We start from the raw sequence: 13786 nt of genomic DNA, 5'->3' as shown, positions 1-13786 counted from the left end.
ATTATGAACTCTGAGATATTGGGAAGTATGTTATCATGAAGCAGTGGTGCCATCGTTAGCTTTGCCTGAACTGCATGCCGTAACTTCTCCAGCATTGCACAATATCATTCACTGGTGATGGAGACACCAGGTTCCTTGAAATTAATAAGCAATCGGCCCCATTAGTCAAACGACAGACTGGGCAGATGGGTGGCTCTTGAACTTTTTGGGATGATGGATGATACCACTGCATCATCGACGCTTTTGACTCCAGTTTCCAATGGTGGCACCAGCTTCTGTCACCTGCAAAACTGCACTCAAAGAAAGTGTTCCCTTCAGCATTGAAAGACAGCAAGTGCTATATATAAGTAGCCATCCAGTCTGCCCTAATTGCATCACCAGCCGCTCACTTGTTGTCTGTAATGGATGAGGCTGGTCTTCCAGATCACCTAGCATCTTGTGTGAAATTGCAACCCACAGAGAACTTGGTACACCATCCAACAAGGATGATGTGTTTACCAAGACATGCTTCCCCACATGCATTCATTTTCTGGTGGAATGTCTACCGATGTTTGTCCTATGTCAGCGAAGAAAAAAATAACAGCGGTCGCAACTGTTTGGACACATTTGCTAATAACATCACCACAGCTCATGTTTCTGCATTTGTGGCTATGTACCTGCATCGGAGTGGTTCTGAGATGCATATACGCTGCAGCAACACCCTCAAATGGAAACTTATTGATCATCCCCTATATATTTGCACAAAGTGGATTGATTATGCAACATGTAAGGGCATCCTTTCCTGAACAGCAAGCAAAGGGGAGACCAAATTCTAAGAGGGTCTCTTAAGTGAGTAAGCCTGAAATGATGAGGATGGGGTGGAGAAAGGGTTGTCTGGATAATAGCCGAGCTGTCAATGAGACTGCTCTCCTAGCGACAGGTCATCCCTTAGGACACGCAGGAGTTACTGGGGGGCTATTCTAGCCACTAATGCCACAACAGGAAGTATAAAAACATAATCGGAGGTTAGATCTGTGATACAGAAAATTAAGAATACCACACTGCAAAGCTTATGTGGGGCTTCACGTTTGCCTACTGCTTTATGCAAAAAAGGAACAGTGAGTGCCTTATGGGGTGACAGGGGGGTGGGGAGCATGGTGATACTGGAATATGATATTTGCTTGTATCAACATCTGCATTATCTGTTAAATTTCTGTGTTTTCCAAGTAATGCTAAGAAAAGTACAACACACCTGCATAGCTACATCTATAAATGCACTCTGCAAACTACTGTGAACTGCATGGCAGCGAGTACTTAGCGTGGTACCACACAGATTTCTTCTTGCTCCAGTCATATACGGTGTGCAGGAAAATGATTTCTTAAATACCTTTATGTGCACTATAGCTGTCTAATCTTTCTTCACGGTCCTGCAATGGTGATACGTAGGCAGATGAAGACTATCTCTAGATTCTTCAAAATACTTGTTCTTGAAACTTTGTAAGTACGGTTTTCCAGGATAATGGGCATCTACCTTCAAGCTTCTTCTACTTACTTTCAAGTTTCTCAACATTTCTGTGAGATTCCCATGAGTCAAACAAATGTGTTACGAGTTGTGGCACCCTTGTTTATATATACTCAATGTCTGCTGGTAGTTTTATGTGACCAGGTCTCATCTGCTCCAATATTTTAGTACTGATTTTAGAAGTTCATCTTTTCTTTAACCTTACAATGTCTTCACAGAACTTGCTAAATGGCTATTCCTTCATATTTTTGTTGAAGTTGCTGAGTTTTGCTTTCATAGAGATACTCTTGAGTGAAGAGGGAATATCAATGCAGTCTATCTGTTTAGAACTGAGATTTCATCAACATAGCAGCCACCTATAATATGTGCATAACCTCAGAACAAGCTCTCCTGAATCACTACTTGAATTGCTCATTAACTGTAGCCAAGCTGCTTCTGACATCTATTTGCTGGTCTTGCCTACTCTCAACCAAAGTATAAGTTACTTCGTCAACACATAATCAAACTAGCACTTGCTTTGCCAACTCACAACCAAAGTATCACCTCACCACCTAACACACATCTCATCCTAGACTACTATGAGTAAGTATGTCATCACAACCTTCATTCCAAATATGTGCCACACTCATCATTATGTTAGTAGTTAATGCTTACAGCCAGTATTGCAAACTGCACTTCACTCACTGTAACTACATATACAATGTATATCTGTATTTATAAATATTTACTGATAAAAATATCCAGGAAAGCACTGGAAATCACTATTACTCTATGAGTGTGGCATATTTAGTCACATCTTCAGTTAACTGTTTTGCTTTCGGTTAAAAACCAATATTTAGCTTCTAATGATACCTGATCAATTAACTGTTGTCTCCTGTTGTGTACCCTTAACTGGCTGATATCTATTACCTGTGTTAGTTCAGATAAGCATTGTGATGTGAATGGAGTCTTATTTACTACAGTGACACATACTACATCACAATTTATAACTGGCTTCATATAAGACATTTACAGACAATATTTGATTATTTTCTACTATGCAAAAAGTCTTTTATTATGTGGAATCAGTTGCCAAGGACACAAGTTTAATTTCTGCTAAACATATTATATTAAATATGCAGTTGGTTTCATAGACCCATAGTAAGCAGACGCTCAAGCATGCGAAATGCACGAGAGAAACAAAAATACATAACGTATATTTCCAAAGAAACTGATATGCAAATGTCTTTCTGTGAATACTAAGTGATACACAATTCAAGGATGAGGAAAAGTATATTTAAAAATGTAAACAAGTGCATACATACAGCGCACACTTTAAATACATGGCTACTGTAGACAAGCACAGTCGAAAGCAAAAACAGTTAGCAAGACTTGGATACAAATACTTCATTACTGCACTGAATGCATGATACAATCAAGTCTTGCACGCAATTCATGTTAGGTAGTGTAGTTAATCATAAGCATATGAACTGGATTTGGTAAGAAATTGATCAACAGAGTTGAAGAAGCCATCCACTATATAATCATTTTGGCTCTTTATTAGCAGTAGCTCAAAATTTTAAGACTGCTTGCAGACTACAAAAAATGCACGTTCCTGAATGGAGAATGTCTATCTGGGTCAAAATGACAGTCATTTACTATGACTGTTCTTAATCTTTGCAGTGCTTCTGTGTACCGAGCTTGTGGCAAATTTAATTAAGGAATAAATATACTGAGAATGTTCTTGAATTTACACAACATACAATGTGTATTACATATCTGAGGACCTGGACGACTGACTTGGCTTGATGAGTTATCCCAAGATATAGAATAAAAGTAAGCAAAAGTACACCAGTTTCTTTCTCTCTGTCTGCGTTATCTATGATTGACAGCATCTGCATTACAAAAAGGGGTTCCAGCAATTCTGTTGTATGCTCCTGCCATGTGAATTGACTACAGAATAGAATATAAACTTTATTGTCACATAACATGTTATATACAATCAGATGATTGGGACATAGGTGACGTGTCAGTTTAAAGCTACTTTTTAATTGTAAGTATACAGAATAATTACAGGTATTTTGTAATTTTAAATACCACAAATGACTTAAAAATAATCATATTGTAAATAAAGTAAAATTAAGAATAAGAACCCCCCCCCAATGAACCATGGACCTGCCGTTGGTGGGGAGGCTTGCGTGCCTCAACGATACAAATAGCCGTACCGTAGGTGCAACCGCAACGGAGGGGTATCTGTTGAGAGGCCAGACAAACGTGTGGTTCCTGAAGAGGGCAGCAGCCTTTTCAGTAGTTGCAGGGGCAACAGTATGGATGATAGACTGATCTGGCCTTGTAACACTAAGCAAAACGGCCTTGCTGTGCTGGTACTGCGAACGGCTGAAAGCAAGGGGAAACTACAGCCGTAATTTTTCCTGAGGGCATGCAGCTTTACTGTATGGTTAAATGATGATGGCGTCCTCTTGGGTAAAATATTCCGGAGGTAAAATAGTCCCCCATTCACATCTCCGAGCGGGGACTACTCAAGAGGACGTCGTTATCAGGAGAAAGAAAACTGACGTTCTACGGATCGAAGCGTGGAATGTCAGATCCCTTAATTGGCCAGGTAGGTTAGAAAATTTAAAAAGGGAAATGAATAGGTTAAAATTAGATATAGTGGGAATTAGTGAAGTTCAGTGGCAGGAGGAACAAGACTTCTGGTCAGGTGAATACAGGGTTATAAATACAAAATCAAATAGAGGTAATGCAGGAGTAGGTAATGAATAAAAATATAGGAGTGCGGGTAAGCTACTACAAACAGCATAGTGAACTTATTATAGTGGCCAAGATAGACACGAAGCCCACGCCTACTACAGTGGTCCAAGTTTATATGCCAACTAGCTATGCAGATGATGAAGAAATTGAAGTTATGTATGATGAGATAAAATAAATTATTCAGGTAGTGAAGGGAGACGAAAATTTAATAGTTGTGGGTGACTGGAATTTGAGAGTAGGAAAAGGGAGAGAAGGAAACATAGTAGGTGAATATGGATTGGGGCTAAGAAATGAAAGAGGAAGCCGTCTGGTAGAATTTTGCACAGAGCATACCTTAATCATAGCTAACACTTGGTTCAAGAATCATAAAAGAAGGTTGTATACATGGAAGAATCCTGGAGATACTGAAAGGTATCAGATAGATTATATAATGGTAAGACAGAGATTTAGGAACCAGGTTTTAAATTGTAAGACATTTCCAGGGGCAGATGTGAACTCTGATCACAATCTATTGGTTATGAACTGTAGATTAAAACTGAAGAAATTGCAAAAAGGTGGGAATTTAAGGAGATGGGATCTGGATAAACTGACTAAACCAGAAGTTGTACAGAGTTTCAGGGAGAGCATAAGGGGGCAATTGACAGGAATATGAGAAAGAAATACAGTAGAAGAAGAATGGGTAGCTCTGAGGGATGAAGTAGTGAAGGCAGCAGAGGATCAAGTAGGTAAAAAGACGAGGGCTAGTAGAAATCCTTGGGTAACAGAAGAAATATTGAATTTAATTGATGAAAGGAGGAAATATAAAAATGCAGTAAATGAAGCAGGTAAAAAGGAATACAAACGTTTCAAAAATGAGATCGACAGGAAGTGCAAAATGGCTAAGCAGGCATGGCTAGAGGACAAATGTAAGGATGTAGAGGCTTATCTCACTAGGGATAAGATAGATACTGCCAACAGGAAAATTAAAGAGACCTTTGGAGAAAAGAGAACCACTTGTATGAATATCAAGAGCTCAGATGGAAACCCAGTTCTAAGCAAAGAAGGGAAAGCAGAAAGGTGGAAGGAGTATATAGAGGGTCTATACAAGGGCGATGTACTTGAGGACAATATTATGGAAATAAAAGAGGATGTAGATGAAGATGAAATGGGAGATACGATACTGCGTGAAGAATTTGACAGAGCACTTAAAGACCTGAGTCAAAACAAGGCCCCGGAAGTAGACAACATTCCATTAGAACTACTGACGGCCTTGGGAGAGCCAGTCCTGACAAAACTCTACCATCTGGTGAGCAAGATGTACGAGACAGGCGAAATACCCTCAGACTCCAAGAAGAATATAATAATTCCAATCCCAAAGAAAGCAGGTGTTGGAAGATGTGAAAATTACCGAACTATCAGTTTAATAAGTCACAGCTGCAAAATATTAACGCGAATTCTTTACAGACGATTGGAAAAACTTGTAGAAGCCGACCTCGGGGAAGATCAGTTTGGATTCCGTAGAAATGTTGGAACACGTGAGGCAATACTGACCCTACGACTTATCTTAGGAGAAAGATTAAGGAAAGGCAAACCTACATTTCTAGCATTTGTAGACTTAGAGAAAGCTTTTGACAATGTTGACTGGAATACTCTCTTTCAAATTCTACAGGGGGCAGGGGTGAAATACAGGGAGCGAAAGGCTATTTACAATTTGTACAGAAACCAGATGGCAGTTGTACGAGTCGAGGGGCACGAAAAGGGAAGCAGTGGTTGGGAAGGGAGTGAGACAGGGTTGTAGCCTCTCCCCGATGTTATTCAATCTGTATATTGAGCAAGCAGTAAAGGAAACAAAAGAAAAATTCGGAGTAGGTATTAAAATCCAGGGAGAAGAAATAAAAACTATGAGGTTCTGCCAGAGACAGCGCAAAGGACTTGGAAGAGCGGTTGAACGGAATGGACAGTGTCTTGAAAGGAGGATATAAGATGAACATCAACAAAACAAAACAAGGATAACGGAATGTAGTCGAATTAAGTTGGGTGATGCTGAGGGAATTAGATTAGGAAATGAGACACTTAAAGTAGTAAAGGAGTTTTGCTATTTGCGGAGCAAAATAAATGATGATGGTCGAAGTAGAGAGGATATAAAATTTAGAGTGGCAATGGCAAGGAAAGCGTTTCTGAAGAAGAGAAATTTGTTAACATCGAGTGTAGATTTAAGTGTCAGGAAGTCATTTCTGCAAGTATTTGTATGGAGTGTAGCCATGTATGGAAGTGAAACATGGACAATAAATAGTTCAGACAAGAAGAGAATAGAAGCTTTTGAAATGTGGTGCTACAGAAGAATGTTGATGATTAGGTGGGTAGATCACGTAACTAATGAGTAGGTATTGAATAGGATTGGGGAGAAGAGAAGTTTGTGGCACAACTTAACTAGAAGAAGGGATCGGTTGGTAGGACATGTCCTGAGGCATCAAGGGATCACAAATTTAGCATTGGAGGGCAGCGTGGAGGGTAAGAATCGTAGAGGGAGACCAAGAGATGAATACACTAAGCAGATTCAGAAGGATGTAGGTTGCAGTAGATACTGGGAGATGAAGGAGATTGCACAGGATAGAGTAGCATGGAGAGCTGCATCAAACCAGTCTCAGGACTGAAGACCACAACAACAACAACAACAACAACAAGAATAAGTATTTACTTAAAGTACTTTTTTAGCATGACAGAATAAAATGTAACACCAGGCACAGTTGTTTGTGACAGTCAGTCATAAATTCTTCTGCATTGCAATAATATTTACTTGCTAATGTAATTTACATACGTCTGCCTGTGTCTGTATGTATGCGGATGGATATGTGTGTGTGTGTGCGTGTGGACACGAGTGTATACCTGTCCTTTTTTCCCCCCTAAGGTAAGGCTTTCCGCTCCCGGAATTGGAATGACTCCTTACCCTCTCCCTTAAAACCCACATCCTTTCGTCTTTCCCTCTTTCCTGATGAAGCAACCTTGGGTTGCGAAAGCTTGAAATTTGTGTGTGTGTTTGTGTGTTTTTTGTTGTGTCTATCAACGTACCAAGACTTTCTCATTTGGTAAGTTACAGCATTTTTGTTTTTATATATATTTTCCCCACGTGGAACATTTTCCTCTATTATAAACTTAATTGTCTCATAGATATAGAGGCCAGGAACAGCCATAAGATCAAGGGCCTTGAACAGAGGTCTGCACGACTGTCTTTTCTGCACTTGCCATGGCTCTAATGTGTTTTTTCTGTAGATTGAAGACTCTCTGTAAGTTTGTTTTTTCTGATCCTCAAAAAAATTATACCATATCTAATCACAGATACAAAATATGCATGATATACAACTTTTTTGACTGGTGTTTTTATTATACTGCTTATAACATTCATTGCAAATATTAGACTATTTAGACGGTGACACATGGCATCTACGTGGTCTGTCCATGACAAATTCTTGTTCAGCATTACACCTAGAAATTTGGTACAGTTTGTGGTGGCAAGGTGATTGTCCTCATATGGTATTTCTAGTATATCCTGTACAGCTTGTTTCGTGGTAAAGTGAATGATTTGAGTCTTTGTTAGATTTAATTTCAGATCATTATTTCTCACCCAGGCTTCAATTTCAGCCAAATACTGCTGAAGATGATTAACTAAATTTTCACTTTTCTTGTAACAGACTATTGCTGTAGAGACATCCGCATAGAGAATAGTGTCTGAATTTATGTTAGTCAGCAAGTCATTTATACAATACAAGAACAATATTGGCCTAAGGATAGATCCTTGTGGCACACCTTGTTCTATCTTTTTCCAACTTGAGAAGAATCTCTTAACAGTTTCTTCTATTACTGTTCTTTGTTTGCTGTTTAATAGGTAAAATGACATCCATCTCAGTGAATTTTCACTAGAACCATATGCTTGTATCTTATGAAGTAGTAGTTTGTGATCTACTGTGTCAAAGGCTTTACTTAGCTCATAAAATATGCCCGATACATTCATATTTTTATCCAGACTAGTAATAATTTTTGTAATAAGTTCATTAATGGCTTGCACAGTGCAGTGTCCTCTTTAGAAACCGTGCTCACTGTACTGGATAATATTATGCAGATTACTATAGTTAACTATCTGGTTACGTGCAGCTCTTTCAAATATTTTGGAAAATATTGATAACAATTAGACAAGTTGATAATTACTCACTTCATCGTGTCTGCCTTTTTTTGTAAATGGGTCGTATAACAGCATACTTCAGTCTATCAGGAAAACATCCTCCCTCGAAAGATTTATTCATTATAAGGGACAGAGGATGTGCAATACTGTGGGTGACTGCCTTTATTATTTTAGTAGGAATTTCATCCCAGCCTACAGAATTTAAATTCTTCAAGGACTTTATGATATCAGCTACTTCAGGATAGGATATATGGGTGAATTAAAATTTAGTGGGGTTACATAAACTGGAAACAGGGTACACGTTTGGCAGTGAAAGTACATCAACAGTTTTACATGAATTTATGAAGTGGCTGTAAAATGTTTCACAGATTTGTGTAGTGTCCCAAACAGTCTCACCTTCAACCACCAGTTCAAGTTTCCATTGTCTGCTTTCTTTCGATATCTATTTCATTCTTTACAATAGTCCATATTGCTTTACACTTATTTTTAGCTTTTGAAATGTAATTATTGTTTGCCAATTTTTTGGATTGTCTGACAACTTTATCAACGACTTTCTTATATTGCCTTAACATAACTTAAGAATTCAGGGTCTCTATTGACTTTCGCCTCCATATGAAGTTCTGTTTTCCTTATGCTTGAAATCCAAATACCCCTCGTTATCCACGAATCCTTCTTAGGTGTGCCAGTTTTTGTAGTTATAAAAGGAAAACATTCACTGAACACCATCAAGAAGAGCTCCAGAAAGTTATTGAAATTTTCGTTTACTAAGGACTTGGCAGTAAATGGTAATGAGATGACAAACATTTCTACATTTTCTTGTCTAAAATTTCTGATTTTCTTATTTGTGTGCTTTGGGCTAACACAAGGTAATGACACTAATAGAGCACTGTGGTCTGAGATCCCTAAGCTTACTATACATTTTTCTGTTACTCTGTAGTTTAAGTTGCTAGCAATGTTCTACAAAATTTAGAATAAAACCATGTGTGGACATCAGCTCCTTCATCTTAAGGGCAAATTTGTGATTTTTTTTCTCACATCTATTCTAAAATCAGTACAAACAACAATTTTTTACATAACTTTTCAGTTTTGAGTGGGTGGAGTAAATTTTCAAGTTTGACCAGAAAAGTGCACGAGATTTAGTAACCAGGGGTACAATATATGCTGAATATCAGCATGTTATAGTCCTTAAGTTCTATGCAGCAACTTTCAAATATGCATTCTTCATTTAAAATATTGAAATTTTGCTTAATTTGGTATTTTACTGATGAATGAACCAGAATACATGAACCATACCAATTGTCTCTACAGAAGCTAGCTGCTACTTCATAATCTGTAAGTTTGTTCAATAAATTTATATTTTTGTCTCTAAGCCAATGTTCACTTAAGCAAATAATCTTTACAGACCATTTTGTTATGTATAGAAATATTTCTAAGTCATGAAGCTTACTGAGCAGATTACTTGATAAACCTCCAATATTCAAATGCACAACAAGATTATTATTTGCTATTCTAGATGTGATGTCACCACAATTAACTGCTCTAAACTGGTCAGACACAACTTCTTGTAATTACTTATCTTAATGCTTTTTCCTCCCAGTTTCTACTAAAAAATCCTTAAGATGGCATGGTGGTGAAGTTTTTCTCTTGTTATGAGTGGCACCTATTGATTCTTCTGCTGTCGTTTCTTCTGTTGATGTTGTTGGTTCTTCTGTTGCTGCTTCTTCATGTGATGATGATAGCCCTGATTCTGGCAATGTTGATGCTGCCACCACTTGTGATAGTGGTTCTGTTGTTGTCTCTGATGGTGATTAAGATGATGATGATGCTGCATCTGCAGTTCCTGCCACAACTGATGAGGATTGTATTGCTTCAGACAATGCTGGTTTTTCTGCCGTTGGTGAGGGCTGTGCTGTATCAGCTGATGACGGTGGTTTTATTTGTGATATTGATAGTTGTTTTTTTGTTGCTGTGGTTTTTGATGGTTTCACTGTGGTAGTTGGTGTTGGTTGTTGTACTATTATTTGTGGCTGGCATGTTAATCTTGGTTCTACTGTTGCCATCAATGTCTCCATAATTTTAGAGCTGAGATGTCTCTTTCCCTTTCTGTTTAAGTGCATACAATGTCTTGTAAAACTGTATCTCTGTAGGTAGTTAATAGGTAGAAATTGAGTGTTTTCATACATTTTGCATACGTTCTCGAACTGTTTGGTGGATTTCATGATTTCTTTATTTACACACGAATTGTTTATGAGGTCGTGTCTATGCGGAATACCAATGATGATCATTGGATTATTGTTTGACTGGCATTCAGTATTTCCTTTAAGTTTTCAACAGCACTCGATAATTCATTTTGGTAAACATATCACATTCTAATTCCAATAATTTAACATTTTCAACCTCTTCTATCTGCAAGCCTTCATATATTACATATCGACTGTGTGGAAACCTTTTGCAGGTTCTAAACTACATAAAGTGAGTCTTTTTTCTAATGTTTAATGACAGTCAATAGGCTACACACCATTTATTAACAGCTCTTTCTTAAAAATTGCATTTGATTAGCTATTTACTGCATTGTCTCTATCATGAGAAAAAAAAGAACTTCTCAATATGATATATTAAAAGATCACTAATATATGAAAGAAGAAGTAAGGGTCGTATGATGGAAGGTACTTTGTGAGTCATTACATTCAGTTTAATAAAAGGCTCCTTCCTTCTTGACATCCTTTGTTTCCTGTTACATTATACTTCTGTAACTCCATTACAATATTGTATTTCTGAAGATTGCTCTTGAACTAATGCTACCTGCCTCACTACTAATTTTGAATAACACCAGCATTTAAGATTTTTGGTGGCTACCCCTCTCTGTTATTCTAATGCTGATGTTTGATCTCATCTTCGTTACTGTGTCTCTCTATTGACTCTTTATTTCTGTAGCTTTCATGTACAACTTTACACACAGTTTCCAGTCTTGGCTTTTCCTCTAGGGAACAGAATTTACTACACTTATTTATTTATCTCTTGTTCCGGTGACCCATGTTGTGACACTATCACAGGATATGGAACATGTCAATTGTACAAGCTTTTGGCCAGAATTTACGGTAATACATAAAACAAAACAAAAACAGTAAACAGTAACTTAGTCCCACTACAAAAAAATATGTGCTTCCGTCTAAGATGTTGATGTCAAAACACAATACCACTAATTTCATTTGTACCTCAAGGGCACAGTTCAAATGGCTCTAAGCACTATGGGACTTAACATCTGAGATAGGGGCACAGTTCAAACAGACTGTATCTACTGCACAACTCACAAACCGAGTGGATTTCAATTTTATTTAAAAACAGTCTGTATGTATGAAGCATTCACTTTATTATCACATAATCTTTGTGGAACACTTTTTATTTATTACTTTTTTAAATCATATTCTGCGAAGCAAAAGAAGTAAAATCTCTGCTGAAAAGAATTGAGAGAGGCATACCATGCATCTCTGAGCTATAATCAGCAACAAATGCATGGGTTAATATTTATTAAAACTACTCTTGTTTCAGAACTATTACTAACAGATGTATACAAGGAAAATAGTTTTTACTCAATGTGTCACTCTAACTGGTACAGTGGGATGTCTTATCTGCCAAGCACCTCACAGTGGTTTGCACAGTATAGATGTCGATATGAACCAAAAACTTGAAATTATTTAGAAAACCAACTTTATCAGTATAAGACATATTATCGTGTGTGGCTAATTCAAATTGATGTGCATATTCTAGATATAGTGAACCTTATTTATGTCTTTCAAGTGTTAGTTTTCAGTTAAATAAGAGTGAAATGACTCATTAACAATAATTTATTTGAAAACTACATTATGAATAAGAATGCTATCAGTTTGAAAAAGTAATCTAACATAATCAAAGAGAAATAAAAAATTATTTTCTAACAACCAAGTAGTAGTAATTTCACATCAACACAGAAAGACACTGAACCTCTTATTAAAAAAAAAAAAAAAAGAAAAAAAAAAGAGTAATAAGTGTTGTCTAAGTTTCTCATACAATTTTATCTGCCGTAGCTGATTTGTCTCATGTTTTATAGTTTGCTGTTGGTGTCAGAAATTAATCACTAATTAATATTTGGGTATAAAAATTGTACACATGCAGGGTGCATTGTTCGTTAACCAACACTGCAGACTCATTTTGTAACATAAATGCTAGCCAATTTCTCGCAGCACTCTGCAGATTAATTATTCTGAGTGAAAATTGTAACTGTAACAATTGCATTACATTGCTCTAAACTTACAATGAAACGGTTATTGGAATAGAAGGAGAGCTAAATATTTTTTAAGTTAATTTTCAGGATCGAAAACGAAAAGCTGAAATTCTTTGAGACAAAAAGCATAATTTTGGAACATCATTTAAATAAAGAGTGTTTTCTGAGCAAATACTTCTGTTCCTCAGAAAGGTGACAGACTTTTGACATTTTTATTCCCAACTATCACAAATGCATATATATCTGGAGCACGATAAAAAATGTAATGGGAGATTCTTAAAATTTACTTCATAAATAATGCAGCACAGTAAATGGATACAGGAGAACGATTTCTCTAGATTTACCGAAGCAATAAAAAAGTATCTGATAAGCCTGCGCGGAACGTACCTAACAATTACGTTCAAGTTTCGCGGTTTCGTTCTGAATGTCAATCTGAATGTCAAGTTCTTAACAAAGAACAGAGCGAGTTAATAATCTCTCTCGCATCACAGAAGGCTTTGTCGCACATACCTTTGGCAAGATTGGTGTAAAACACAGTACGCACACACAACACAAATGTCAACACTCCGTGGCAATATTGCCCTACGCTTCTTCCTGATGAATCAAAACACATGTTCTCAGAATGTGTCGCACACGCCCACTTCAGTGTAGCCAATACCCAAGCAACAAGTTCTTGCGTGTTTATCCTATGCATGTACAATACTCGTTCCATAGACCTTCCCGTGACACGAGGGCACTGCGATCATTAATATAAATGTTTGAGCGACAGAACCAACATATGGGAGGACCAGGCAACAATACATAAGCGCACAATATGCACAGATAAAACACAGATATAAGTGCAATTCTTAGCTTCTCATGTAAATACAAGCTCCTCCGATCACGTGTTTTTGTAAGAACTACAAGAAGTCTTATTAAATAGTAAAATTAAACGTATTAATCGTTACCGTTCTTATAACTAACGATACGTGAATCATTGGTCGCTATAGTTTCATTTGCGTACTCTCCTGTCACATTTGTACCCTCTTTTAGTACGACTGTGCCTATTTTATTCATTTATTTTGAGCCATCTATATCCAATTAGGAAGTTATTCACTTATATGAACAGCGATGTTGA

The 13786-nt window shown here is 37.2% G+C and overlaps 1 protein-coding gene across 2 annotated transcripts in view; it reads right to left on the bottom strand.

Moving 5' to 3' along the window:
- The window catches only part of LOC126475048 (copine-8-like), a 219517-nt gene extending 206084 nt beyond the window's left edge, over positions 1 to 13433 (bottom strand). The window contains exon 1 of one of the 2 annotated variants that reach the window (XM_050102598.1): positions 13180 to 13433. The gene's annotated coding sequence lies outside the window, so the exon portion shown is untranslated. The remainder of the gene's footprint in view (positions 1 to 13179) is intronic. The other variant, XM_050102597.1, reaches the window with a different exon arrangement.
- Between the last annotated feature and the right edge of the window lie 353 nt (positions 13434 to 13786).

The sequence above is a fragment of the Schistocerca serialis genome, chromosome 4 (genome assembly GCF_023864345.2).
Source record: "Schistocerca serialis cubense isolate TAMUIC-IGC-003099 chromosome 4, iqSchSeri2.2, whole genome shotgun sequence".
NCBI lineage: Eukaryota > Metazoa > Arthropoda > Insecta > Orthoptera > Acrididae > Schistocerca > Schistocerca serialis.
The sequence above is the reverse complement of the archived record's forward strand: the minus strand, read 5'-3'. Positions and strand labels throughout refer to the sequence as shown.